The sequence below is a fragment of the Chenopodium quinoa genome, unplaced genomic scaffold, assembly GCF_001683475.1.
Source record: "Chenopodium quinoa cultivar QQ74 unplaced genomic scaffold, ASM168347v1, whole genome shotgun sequence".
Classification (NCBI taxonomy): Eukaryota; Viridiplantae; Streptophyta; class Magnoliopsida; order Caryophyllales; family Amaranthaceae; genus Chenopodium; species Chenopodium quinoa.
The window spans coordinates 338190-350306 of record NW_018742597.1 but is presented as its reverse complement, the minus strand read 5'-3'; positions in this window follow the sequence as shown (position 1 = coordinate 350306).

The following is a 12117-nucleotide window of genomic DNA, read 5'->3' as shown; positions in this document are numbered from 1 at the left end:
TAAATAATCATTAGAATTCTTCACATATCTAATAAAAAATTTCAATTAGAGTTTGTGATTTCTCATAGTTTTAATAGAAGTGATTTTTATTATAATAATTGAATTATGTTATAAGAATTTTCCATAATTATATTATAATTTAATTAAAATTGTTATTCGGTGAATTTTGGCTAGTACATTTAATCTATCGTAAATGTTCATTTTAGATGATGGACTTTATGTTCATTTGTAGAAGGATTAATATTCAAATTATAATCGCGCAAAAAAAAAATTAAATAAATAAATAAAATCAAATTATAAATTTGTAATAACTAAAATTCAAGACAAATTATCAATTTGATTTATGAAATTGAACCATCAATTATTATTTAATATTTACTATTTTGTCACTATAAACTGTTATTTGAAGAATTTTGGCTAGTATATTTGAATCTATCATAAATGTTCCTTTTAGATGGAAAAAAAAAAATCATTTTAGAAGGAATTCATATTCACTTTATGATCATTTTCATATTAATATATGTTCATTTAAATTTGATACATGTTCATTTTCTTTGCATTATATGTTCGTTCTCGTATGGAAATATGTTCATTTGCAATCTAATACAATATTTATTTTTAAATCTAAGCATATTCATTAGTTTTACGGATTTTTCATGAAATACCACTGAGTTTTTCGAAAATTCACCATATACCACACAAAATTTTTTTAATACACCAAATACCACTGAGTTTTTGGTAAATGTCACAACATACCATTAATGACTAACGGACGTTAACACCGTTAGTCATTAAGGCTAATAATGCCACGTGGCAGGCTGGCAGCTTGTGATTGGCCCCCTTCTAAATTATTTAATTTTAGAATAATTATTTAATTAATTATCAAATAAAAACCAAAAAATAACAAAAAATAATAAAAAGTAACAAAAATTATTATTAAAAAAAAAAAAAAAACTGCTGCCAGCTTGCCACCATCCCACCACCAGCCAGCCCATTCCGGCCACCTCACCGCCAAACCCCTTGCCGCCGAGGCCAGAAACGACAGGCATGCCGGAGGCCGGCGGCCTTCCACCCCTTCCCTCCTCTTTTCGATTCTGGCCACCCCACCCAAAACCCCCTTCCCCTCCCCTTTTCGATTCCGGCCACCCACCCAAAACCCCCTTGCCCTCCCCTTTTCGATTCCGGCCACCCACCCAAAACCCCCTTGCCCTCCCCTTTTCGATTCCAGCCACTTCACCCAAAACCCCCTTCCCCATCCCTTTTCGACTATTTCAGGCCAACCCACCATCCCACGAAACCTAAACACCCACCGACGATCCCTTTTGCTCTCTCCCCTCTCATTGTCGCCTCTGCTCCTCCTCTCCCTCTCTCTCTCTCTCTCTATTTTTTTTTAGGAAATTATGGGTAAGGGCTTTTTACGGGTGAGTGTTGGGTTTTTAGGGCGGATTTTTCGTGTGGATTTCGAAGATTAAGGTCGGGTTTGGGGTGGGTATGGTGATGTTTTGGTGGTTAGGGTGGGGATTCGAGGTGGGTACGGTTGTTTTGAGGTGGGTGTCGGTGTGGGTCTGCGGGCTTGGGTGGTTTTGGGCGACGAAGGCTGATGTTGTAGGAGGGGGAACAAAAAGGGGGTAGGTGGAGGAGAGTACAATGGAGGTTGGCCGGCGTTCAGGGAAAGGAAGAGAAAGGGGTCAGGCGCTGGTGTTGGGAGGAATGAGGGGAGGAGAGAGGCTGGGCGTTGCCGGCCGGGGGTGGGGTTGCTTGGCGCCGATAGGGGGGCTGGTGGCTAGCTGGGTGGAAGAAGGGTTGGGTTTTTTATTTTACAAAAAAATATTTTAACTTTTTTTTTTTGTTATTTTTTGGTTTTTATTTTTTTTATTTGATAATTAATTAAATAATTATTTTTAAATTAAATAATTTAGAAGGGAACCAATCACAAGCTGCCACGTGGCATTATTAGCCTTAAACGGTATTAACGTCCGTTAGTCATAATGGTATGTTGTGACATTTACCAAAAACTCAATGCTATATGGTGAATTAAAAAATTTTGTGTGGTATATGGTGAATTTTGGAAAAACTCAGTGGTATTTCATGAAAAATCCGTTAGTTTTATACTTGTTCATTCTCATATTAAAAGATATTTATTTCAATTTTTAATACTTGTTTGTTATTAGATTAAAAAATGCTCAATCAAATTTTTATATTTGTTCATTCTCATATTGAAGATGTTCATTTGACTTTTGGTATATGTTCATTTTTATGTTGAAAGATGTTCATTTAGACATTAATATTTGTTCATTCTCATATTGAACTATGTTCATTTTCTGGCAATGTGTTCAAATTTGTTTTTGTAAATGATTTGTAGTGTATTTTGATTGTTACTAACCTTTTCCTTTAAAGCATTTTGATCTATTATTACACAGGACAATGAAATTAAAAAAAAAGGTTGAAGACAATTATGTATATATTGAGAAAAAGATATGTAAGAAGGAAACCGCACTAAAATTATAAGAGTAGAAGGGGTACAACCGTATGACAAGGATGATGTTTCTACATACTTTTTATTTATACCAAATGTATTAAATTAAAAAACAATAATCATTTTGTAAGACGCACACACACACATATATTTTTGAAGATAATTGATGTGTATTTTTTTATTGCACTTTTTTTTATTGCTTTTAAAATTAAGCTTGTGCACATTTAAATAGTTAAAAGAGAGAGGAATAACATTGAAAAAGAGAGAGAGAAAATGAAAAAAAAAACAAATGAAAAAAAAACTAGGTTATAAATCATATATATACATAACTTGAAAGGAAAGTAATAGGTTTCAAAAAAAAAAAAAAAAAAAAGGGAAGTAATAAGGAAAAAAAAAGGGATACATCAAAACGACATAGTACATGGGGGAGGGGAGTATGGAGCTCTACCTAAAGGGGGGTGTAGGTAAAAATTTACTTTAATTCACTATGTAACTAGTTTTTGGGCCTGGGCGATATCCTGGGTTATTACATGTATTACAATAATTGTGAATTATAATGATTCTGCACGACATTCATGATTCAATTATACTGTACTTTTATTGATTTTTTGTATATTATGTTGTCATATAATAATGTTTTTTTTTTAATTTTAAAGACAGATATTAAGACATAGTTCAATGGTTAAGTTTTTTATAATTAACCTTGCGATCAAAAGTTCAATTATTGTACAAATCATGTTCTTAAATTTTTAAATGTTTAATGACATGGAATGATAACCAACAAAGAAAGTGGAGAGTGTCACATGACATGTAGACTTGATTCAAAACGCCTTTTAATATATAGTATAGATACGGAGTATCCCGTATCATTGTTATTGATTTTCCCCTGATCAATTTAAGAGGTACAATTCTACAATCTTGCTATAAATATCAAACCTACAATAAACACAAGCCTTCTTCGCTTCTCTAGAGTCTTTTCAACATGCTCTGTACTATGTATTTTATTATTATGAAATAGGTAGTATTGTACTTGGTTTGTATAGAACAATAATCCAACAATAAAACATATTATGAGAAAACAATAAAAAAAGATAAATAACATACACAAGAATTGCATGGTTCAATTCAATATATGCCCACCGGTGAGAGATTCGAAACTTTTCAATTTTCAAGGAAGAAATGACAAGTGAAATACAAATAGTCTTTTTCATGTAGGTTAATCTAATTGATCACTTAGCAATTCATTTTTATAACACAAATTAAGGAATTCAAAATTATTCCTATATAATCTAGTAGCCGTCACAAAAAACTCGAAAATAGGAAACAAATCAGGACAAAAAAAATGAAAACTAAAGCAAAGAGAATTTCGGGAATACTTGTGGCATAAGTTGTATAGTTCTTTGTAAAATGATCATAACTCTCTTGTTTCTTATCATAAATAGGACTAAGACCAATCGTTGGAATATGTTAAAACAAGCTTATACCTCTAAGGCTCTAACATAAATCACCTCCTTAGCATTGTTTACAGATTGAAAGATATGTGCATTTGAAATCATGTCATTATTTTTTTTAGGTAAAATTCGCCGCAGCACCCTGAAATATGGCTTAGGTGCACTGAGCATCCTAAACTTTGCGTAGTAGCTAAAACACCACCAACTATGGTGTTAGGTGCGACGCGTGCCTTAAATGAAAAATTCTAGCCACTTATTTCCCCGGAGGTGGTGAATCTTCACTCTCCAAAACATTATAAAGAAATGGTGAATAGTTCCTATCCACCTGGCACGCGCGGGCTCACCTTTTCCGATGAAATAAGTGTTCGGAAATTTTCAATTAAGGCACGCGTCGCACCTTACACCATAGTTGGTGGTGTTTTGGCTACTACGCAAAGTTTAGAGTGCTCAGTGCACCTAAGCCATACTTCAAGGTGTTCGGCCAATTTTTTTTTTTTTTTTTTTTTTTTTTTTTTTTTTTTTTTTTTTTTTTTAAGACACAATTAGCATATATACAATAAATATTTAGCCCACCACAAATTTCTCCCTCTTCTCTCTCCTAAGCACCGTCATTGCTCTTCTTCTTGCTAGCTGCCACCACCCAACATTTTTTTTTCTTTTTTAAATCTGTCACCATGGTATTATTTGGAGTAAACTTGGGCACTATGCAAGCTGTGTAGACCCACGTGTCTTGTGCCTAAGCAAGTTGTTCCTGAAACAGGTCTAGAGAAAAGTTAGGTTGTGTCGAGCTTATATCGATAATTACAATACGAAGCTCATGCATGGCTCGGCCCATGTATTGTTCCACTGGGCCCACTTAGTAATTTGTATATACTAGGGGTTCCGATGTGTGTCTAGTCCTTTGGAAAGAGTAATTGCAATTGGTACTAATGTCCTATGCACTTATATTACACATATGTTGAATAAATGTATACATTTATTGACCCTTATAAATTTGTGTACGTGAAATTTTTATATCAAACTCACAATTTGTTTCCCCAAGTAATTTAATTGGACTTTAATCTTTTAATTGTATACGTATATATTTGATTTCGGTCGTGGTGGCGAACCAACTCTAAATTTTATGGCTCCGTTTGCGTTGTGTTACGTCCAGCCGTATATGTAGGCGTCGTTTGAAGCACGCCTACGTTAAGCATGTTGTGAATATGCTTGGCACTTATAGGAAGTGGAAATTGACATACGATTAGGGACACAATTAGGGACAAGGAAAGTAGGGAGCCGCCAACAAGTTTTTAAGGAACTTGTAAACCGTTCACGAATCATTATAACACAATAACGATTGGCCCGTGAAGGTTACACCCCATTCATAATCCATGAGATTACTAACTCCATATGGTTCGAAACCACGAAAGGAGGATCGATGATGATGGTACAAAGTGAGACATGGAGTCACATTCGCCCGTATTGGCCTCTACTCGATTCTTTTTGTGAAAAGTGATTCCTGCGATCTCAAAGGCATGCAAACAAAGATTCAATTTGCTCCAAACTAATATTAAGCTAAATTGGTTTAATGTTAATGCAACATATAATTCTTAAATATCGTGATCACTTCGATTAAACAACAAGATTAAAAGGAACTTAAACCGGTCGTCCAAATTATCTTATTAGGCGTGATATTCAATTACATATTCCCTTTAAACATGCAATACGGTGATCAATAAATATAATAGAATCAACATCAACATTGGAAGCAATTTAACCATAATAACGTTAGCCAAATCAAATAATGATAAACCTAATCATGATACTAGCAACAAGAATAATAAAAAGAGTAATTAAATGAATTAACTACTCACGTTCCGCGTTTCCTTGAATTGCTACATCATGAATAAACTGTTAGTAACTTCAATAAATAATAAATCAAATTAAATTAAATTAAATGAAAAGTAGAGTTGATTTGGTCCAAACCCTCAGTTAATTCTACCTTTCACGCCTTGGTGTAAGTATAGAACTTCGGGGAAGTATTATGAGAGAATAGGGGCTAGTTTTTAGGCTAAAGAGAGAAGAAAATGATTGTTGGTGCAGGGAGAAAGAGAATGATAGTTGGTGCCTCGAAACTGGAGAAATCAGCTTCGTATTTATAGAGAAAATGTAAGGAGTGAAGCACGGAACCCTAGAAGTGAAAAGGCGCTGCGGAGAAACCCTAGAAAAATGTCGCGTCACGGCATGTGTGCCGCGATACGATGCAAAATACCGTGACACGGCGCGAAATACCGTGACGCGGTGTGTCTGCCGTGACACCGTGCACATGTTTTCCTGAAAATAGTCCAAATTCATTTATTTCTTGATTAATAATCAAGTACGTGATATATTATGCGCCGTTTCAGCTATTCCGGATTAAATTCAGGCTTAGGGTTTTTATTATTTATTTATCGGGCTTAATTAATAAATAACACGAAATGAATTAAAAGGGTTTGGGCTAGGATATGAATTGGATTGAGTTTGAAAAAATGGTTTGACTGATTTGTTGACTTAGTATAGGTTTTAAGCACTCCCGAGATTAAATACTCGACCCGACCAATAATGGCAGTGAAAAGTTGTTCATTATCGAGTTTGGTTTTGGGTAGACTTTTTCAGGTGTCTACAGTACGAAATTGAGATAACCATTCAAATGGCTCAAATTCTCATCATCGTGAGTGATAACAAGCTTGTTTGGTCTAAGGTTGGTGCCAACAACTATTGCTTAAATTTTACGGTTTTTTAACCATATACCCTTGAGTTTTTTGTTTATTCACCATATACCCCTGAACTTTTCATTTTCATCATATACCCCTGAGTTTTCACAAAAATACACCACATACCCTTGATGACTAATGATTGGTAACTTCGTCGGTCATTAGGGTTAATTATGACCCAAAACCACCCGAAATACATTCCCATACCCCTAAACCACCCACATTCCCTTTTCCCACCCCCAAAACCGCCACAAATTTCCTCTTCTCATCCTCAAAATCAATCATATGGATATGGTTATAGAGATTTGGAGTGGTTTTGGGGGTTGGAGAAAGGAGATGAGTGTTTTCGGGGATGGAGGGAGAGATCTAAGGTGGTTTCAATGCATAATTACCAAATTCCACTCATCTGGTTGTCATTAAGGATATATGATGAATTTTTGTAACAACTCAGGGGTATATTGTGAATTTGAAAATTTTCAGGGATATATGGTAAATAACCAAAAAACTCAGAGGTATAAGGTGAAAAAACTGTAAACTTTATCAAGTCGGATTCGAACATTCTCGGCAGCCAGTATATAGTAGGCTTCATGGTAGTCTACGTATGATTTTGTTGATTCTAAGAATCGGCATATGGAGATTTATAAAGAACCACATAGTGGAAAGAATGTGGACGTTTTGTTTTTTTCCCTCATCTCCATAACTCAAGATTTCTCCAAGTCCAAGGATACCTTAGTTTAATTTGTTATTGTCTTCTTTGATGAAGTTATTGCTTCAAATTAGCAATTAGTAGACTGTTAGTTTTCTTATTCTAAGAGTTTATTTTATTGTTCAAGGTTGTTTTCTTAATTGAATCATGTGTTTAGTCGGTTAAAGAAAAGTGGGTCTAAGTTGTGGAACACTAAAGCCAATAAGTCCTTGTTTTTAACATTATGGGTGTAAATTTTGTTTTGATGTAGCCTATTTAATGGCCCCTTATTTAAACATATTAAATTGAACGAGAATGCAGTAGTTACTTCCATTGTTATTTTTTCAAATTTTGCACTCTTATTTCTGACATTCTTTTCTTTATTTTAACTTGTTATAGGACGTATATTCTTATTGACCTTAAAAGATGGAAAATGTTATATATATTCCTTAGGGATATAGGAGCTACAAGTGGAGGAAAAAGACAAATAAAAATACAACATTAATTACACTGATTTACACGTAATTTTATCTTATCATTCCTAAATTAATACCAAATTAGGAAAGATATTAAATCCTTAAACCCTAAAGGCCACCTAAAAGGAAAGCTTCATCTGTGGAAGCGTTGGTAAAAAAATAAAAATCTCATCTTCAAATATGGAGAGAAATGATAGGCCAAATCCGGAATATCTTGAAACAATGGCGCCACTAACTTGGAACTATGGGTTCAATTCAATTAATTAAGACTAATTTTTTATTATATAAATTTGTTTACTATTGATATTATTTAAAAAATATTTAAAATAAAATTTTGTTGTGCATTTAAAATTTTACAACTGAAGAATAATACTATAAATTTATTTCATAACTCATAATTTATCGATTACAAATCCAAAAATTCATTGATATATATGTATATTGCACTTATATTGCACATACTGTGTACAAATGTTGAACATATGTATACATTTATTAACCCTTATAAGTTTGTGTACGTGAAATTTGTAGATCGAACTCAAATTTTGTTTCCCAAGGTAATTTAATTGAACTTCGTCTTTTAATTGTATAGGTATAATAAGATTTTACAACAATTAAGTGGGGTAAATTGACCTCATTACTTTGAACGCGTACTCGTAGTGAAGTGAACTTGAGACATTGTATCGAGGCCTCGAGTCTTCATCCATGTCGTGCAATTAGCTGATTACAATAGGCATACGACATTACATCCAATTGTGACGTTGAGGACCCTAAGTGTTATGTGTTGATAACCATTATTGCAACTATCACGCATTATATGGTGATGATACAAAATTGGATAGTTGGTTTGCATATTATGTTCCCTTACGTTGGCAAAGGAAATAAAACTATACCCTTCGACTTGACGTTTGGTATAAGAACAAACAACACATGTTTGCCTTCTTCAACAGATTGTTTTCAAGGTATTGTTGGATTTTGCGAGGATGCTAAATCACTTCCCTCCTACTTTTTGTACAAAGATGAGGTTTTGCCTCCCTACCAACGAATCTATGCATGGATTGAGCTTTCCTTTTGGGTAATATTGTCACCATTTCCAGAGAGTACAAAGTCGTTCTAATAATATATAAGAACGGAAATGCCTACTACACCGAACTCACCAATGTATTTGTACGAGGAGTGATACATTGTCTAAAACCTATGTTATATTTGTTGGGCGGATTTAAATTTCAAAATAAGTGTCAATTAACCCACTTATTATTTTATTTTATTTTTTTTAAAAAAATCTTGTTACAAATATTAAAAGGTTGAATAAATAATGAATTATTTAATATGAGAAAAATAATATGAAAGTTGTATATTATACCGATACACATAATTATATGGGTATATAATGTATACATAATTTCACGTAATTTGTTAATATATACATAATTTTAATACAACTTATTTTACCTTAATTTAACCCATTTATAGAAGAAAAAATAATAATAATAATAAATTCACCACTATGGTGGTGAACCAATAATAGTACCTACGGGTTCGTTTGAGTCTGTGTTACGACAACCCTTATAAAATTGAGATAACGATTCAAATGACTTAGATTCTCATCACCATGAGTGATAACGAGCTTGTTTGGTACGAAATTAATGATAATAAATATTGTTTAATTTTTTTTTTGTCCTCGGCGGCAAGCATATAGCAGGCTACATGGTAGTCTATGATTTTGCTGATGATGATAATCGAAATATAGAGATTTCTACCGAACCACTTAGGGGCATGAAATGCGGATTGTTGTTTTGACTTGTTATGGGATTGACCCAATTATTATTATGGAAGTATGATGATTGACTTGTTATAGGCTCGGCCTAATTATCATTAGGGAAGTATGATGATTATATGTATTAAATAAATCTCTTGCGTGTTTTTTATATTGTGAATTAGAAGTTTTTATGCGATTGTCAAATACGGACTACTCTAAAATAATTTATTATTAAAAAAAACTATAACTATAGTTTAGAATTTAATTAAAAAAATGATTATTAATATTATAAACAACTTAAAATAATAAGAAAAAATTATTCTTAATTATCCTAACTTTAACCGATTTTATTAAAATAATTTCAACTTTTAATTATTATGGAAAAACCCAACTTATATAGGTGTCTTCTTATAATTATCCGAACTTTATTTTTGTTATGCATAATAGTCCCAAAAGGGATCAACAAAAGCAGCAAAATAACACTTCGAATTATTTTAGGAAGATAACTATATAAGTTCATTTCGCAATATTTCTGCTCTTCCAGAATCTTTGGCAACTCGACCAAGCCTTTCTCTTCTAGAAGAGCAGAAATATTGCGAAATGAACTTCCATAGATGTTCTGATACTCCCAAAATGGCAACCCATCACCTTCTCGAACCCCGTGCCCAGTTAAAACCACACAATGAGATTTAGCCTTCCGATCTCTGTTTTCAAATCCCGATGGACTTGACAAATACACAAAATCGCGCCTCTCTTGACGTCTTGTTTGATAGAAATGATCCCGCATGGCAAACCTAATTACGAAGGGCCCATTTTCTTCTAATTAGTGACCAATTTTCTATCAACATCAGCCTTATTAGACTCATCAAGACGACTAATAAAATTTGCTTTTGTAGCCTTCACAACTTCATTACTTCCACTCAAGATAATGCCTTGCTCATTAGTTTTCTCAAATATTTGTTGCATTATACGAAGAGATCGACCTTTTGATCCTTAGGAATAGTGTCTAGCTATAGAAACAACATGCTCTCTCGACCAACGCTTCCTTGTTTCAAGACACTTGTTCAATTTTGCACGATAGTACATAGCACGAGTATACGAATGATTAATGCAAGTTCCCTTTGCATTAAATTTTAGCATTATAATATAAATACAATAGATAACTTCTTCAAGAAACAGAGCAACATAGTGAATAATCAATCAAAATTCGTAGAAACAAATTGATTATTCAAAGAGCAAAAGATTTCAAAAATTGATAAAAAGTACTCCATAGAAAGGTTATCATACCTCCTCCCTGATTTAGGGCAGGTTCAAGGAGGCTACAAGAAAAGATGCACTTCCTTCCTCTCTTGGTTCTAGGGTCGAATAGCTCCATAATTGGCCCTCCACCCTCTTCCTTTTTGCTCTAGTTAGCGTACCTTTTATAAAATACACACTTTAATCAAAACAATCCATACAAACCAAAAACTTTTAGGGGTCTTTTTCTTAACTAAAAAAACGGGGGGGGGGGGGGGGGGTAGGGATTTAATCAATTAAAGCAACCATACAAACCTAAGATGTGAACTACCCACTGTGGGAGAAGGCATTAAGAATTCAAACTATATACAATAACCCACAAGCTTAAACCATAAAGTCTTGATAAAACAAAGAACCAAGATAGAACTAAGTACAGTCAACCATACAAACCAGAATATAACTTTTGAAAGTCATTTGATCAGTTTTGGAAAGAAAAGGGCAGTACATTGTCTGAAAATAAAGGATTAACAAAGATAAAAATCTAAAAGTACACAATCCAATTCAAGGGAACCACCAACAGAAAGTTGGGGAAAAACACAGTAAGAATATTTATTTGAATAACAAGCATAATCAATGTAATAAAAGTGGAGATACACGCAGTAATAAAGAGAGGACAGTAGATTTTTCAGCTTGGTAATTGTGCTATAGGCCTAAAGCTAGCGCCTTATTCCTTTTGTAGAAATGAGATTGTGTAAATTTCACCTTTATTTACAGAAATGTTAATCAATTAAATTCATAAGTTAAAAATTTTGGGGTGATTTAATCAGCTTTAGAAAGATAAGATTGTTGATTAAATGGTAATAAACATTACATGATAATCATAATATAAGAAAGAAGAGCTTAGAGTAAAATTCAAGAAGAAGACATAATTATCAAGGAAAAAAGCAAAGAAAATTTACCTGATAAATGACAAGTTGATTTTCAGCTTAGTAATTGCTCTAAAGGCCTAAAGCTAGCGCCTTTTTTTCCCTTTTGAAAATTGAGATAGTATAAATTTCACTTTTAGTTACAGAAATGTTAATCACTTAAATTTATAAGTAAGTTAAAATGTTGGGGTGATTAAATCATAAGATGAGAAAAAGAACTTGAGCAAAATTCAAGAAAAAGACATAATTACTAGGGACTTGTTATTCATCGCCCGCAAATCTCTACATAAAGCCCACATTTTATAATTTTTTGACAAATTTGCCCTTTTTATAATTTTAACCGAAGATAAATTTTTCGCACTAAAAAAATGTG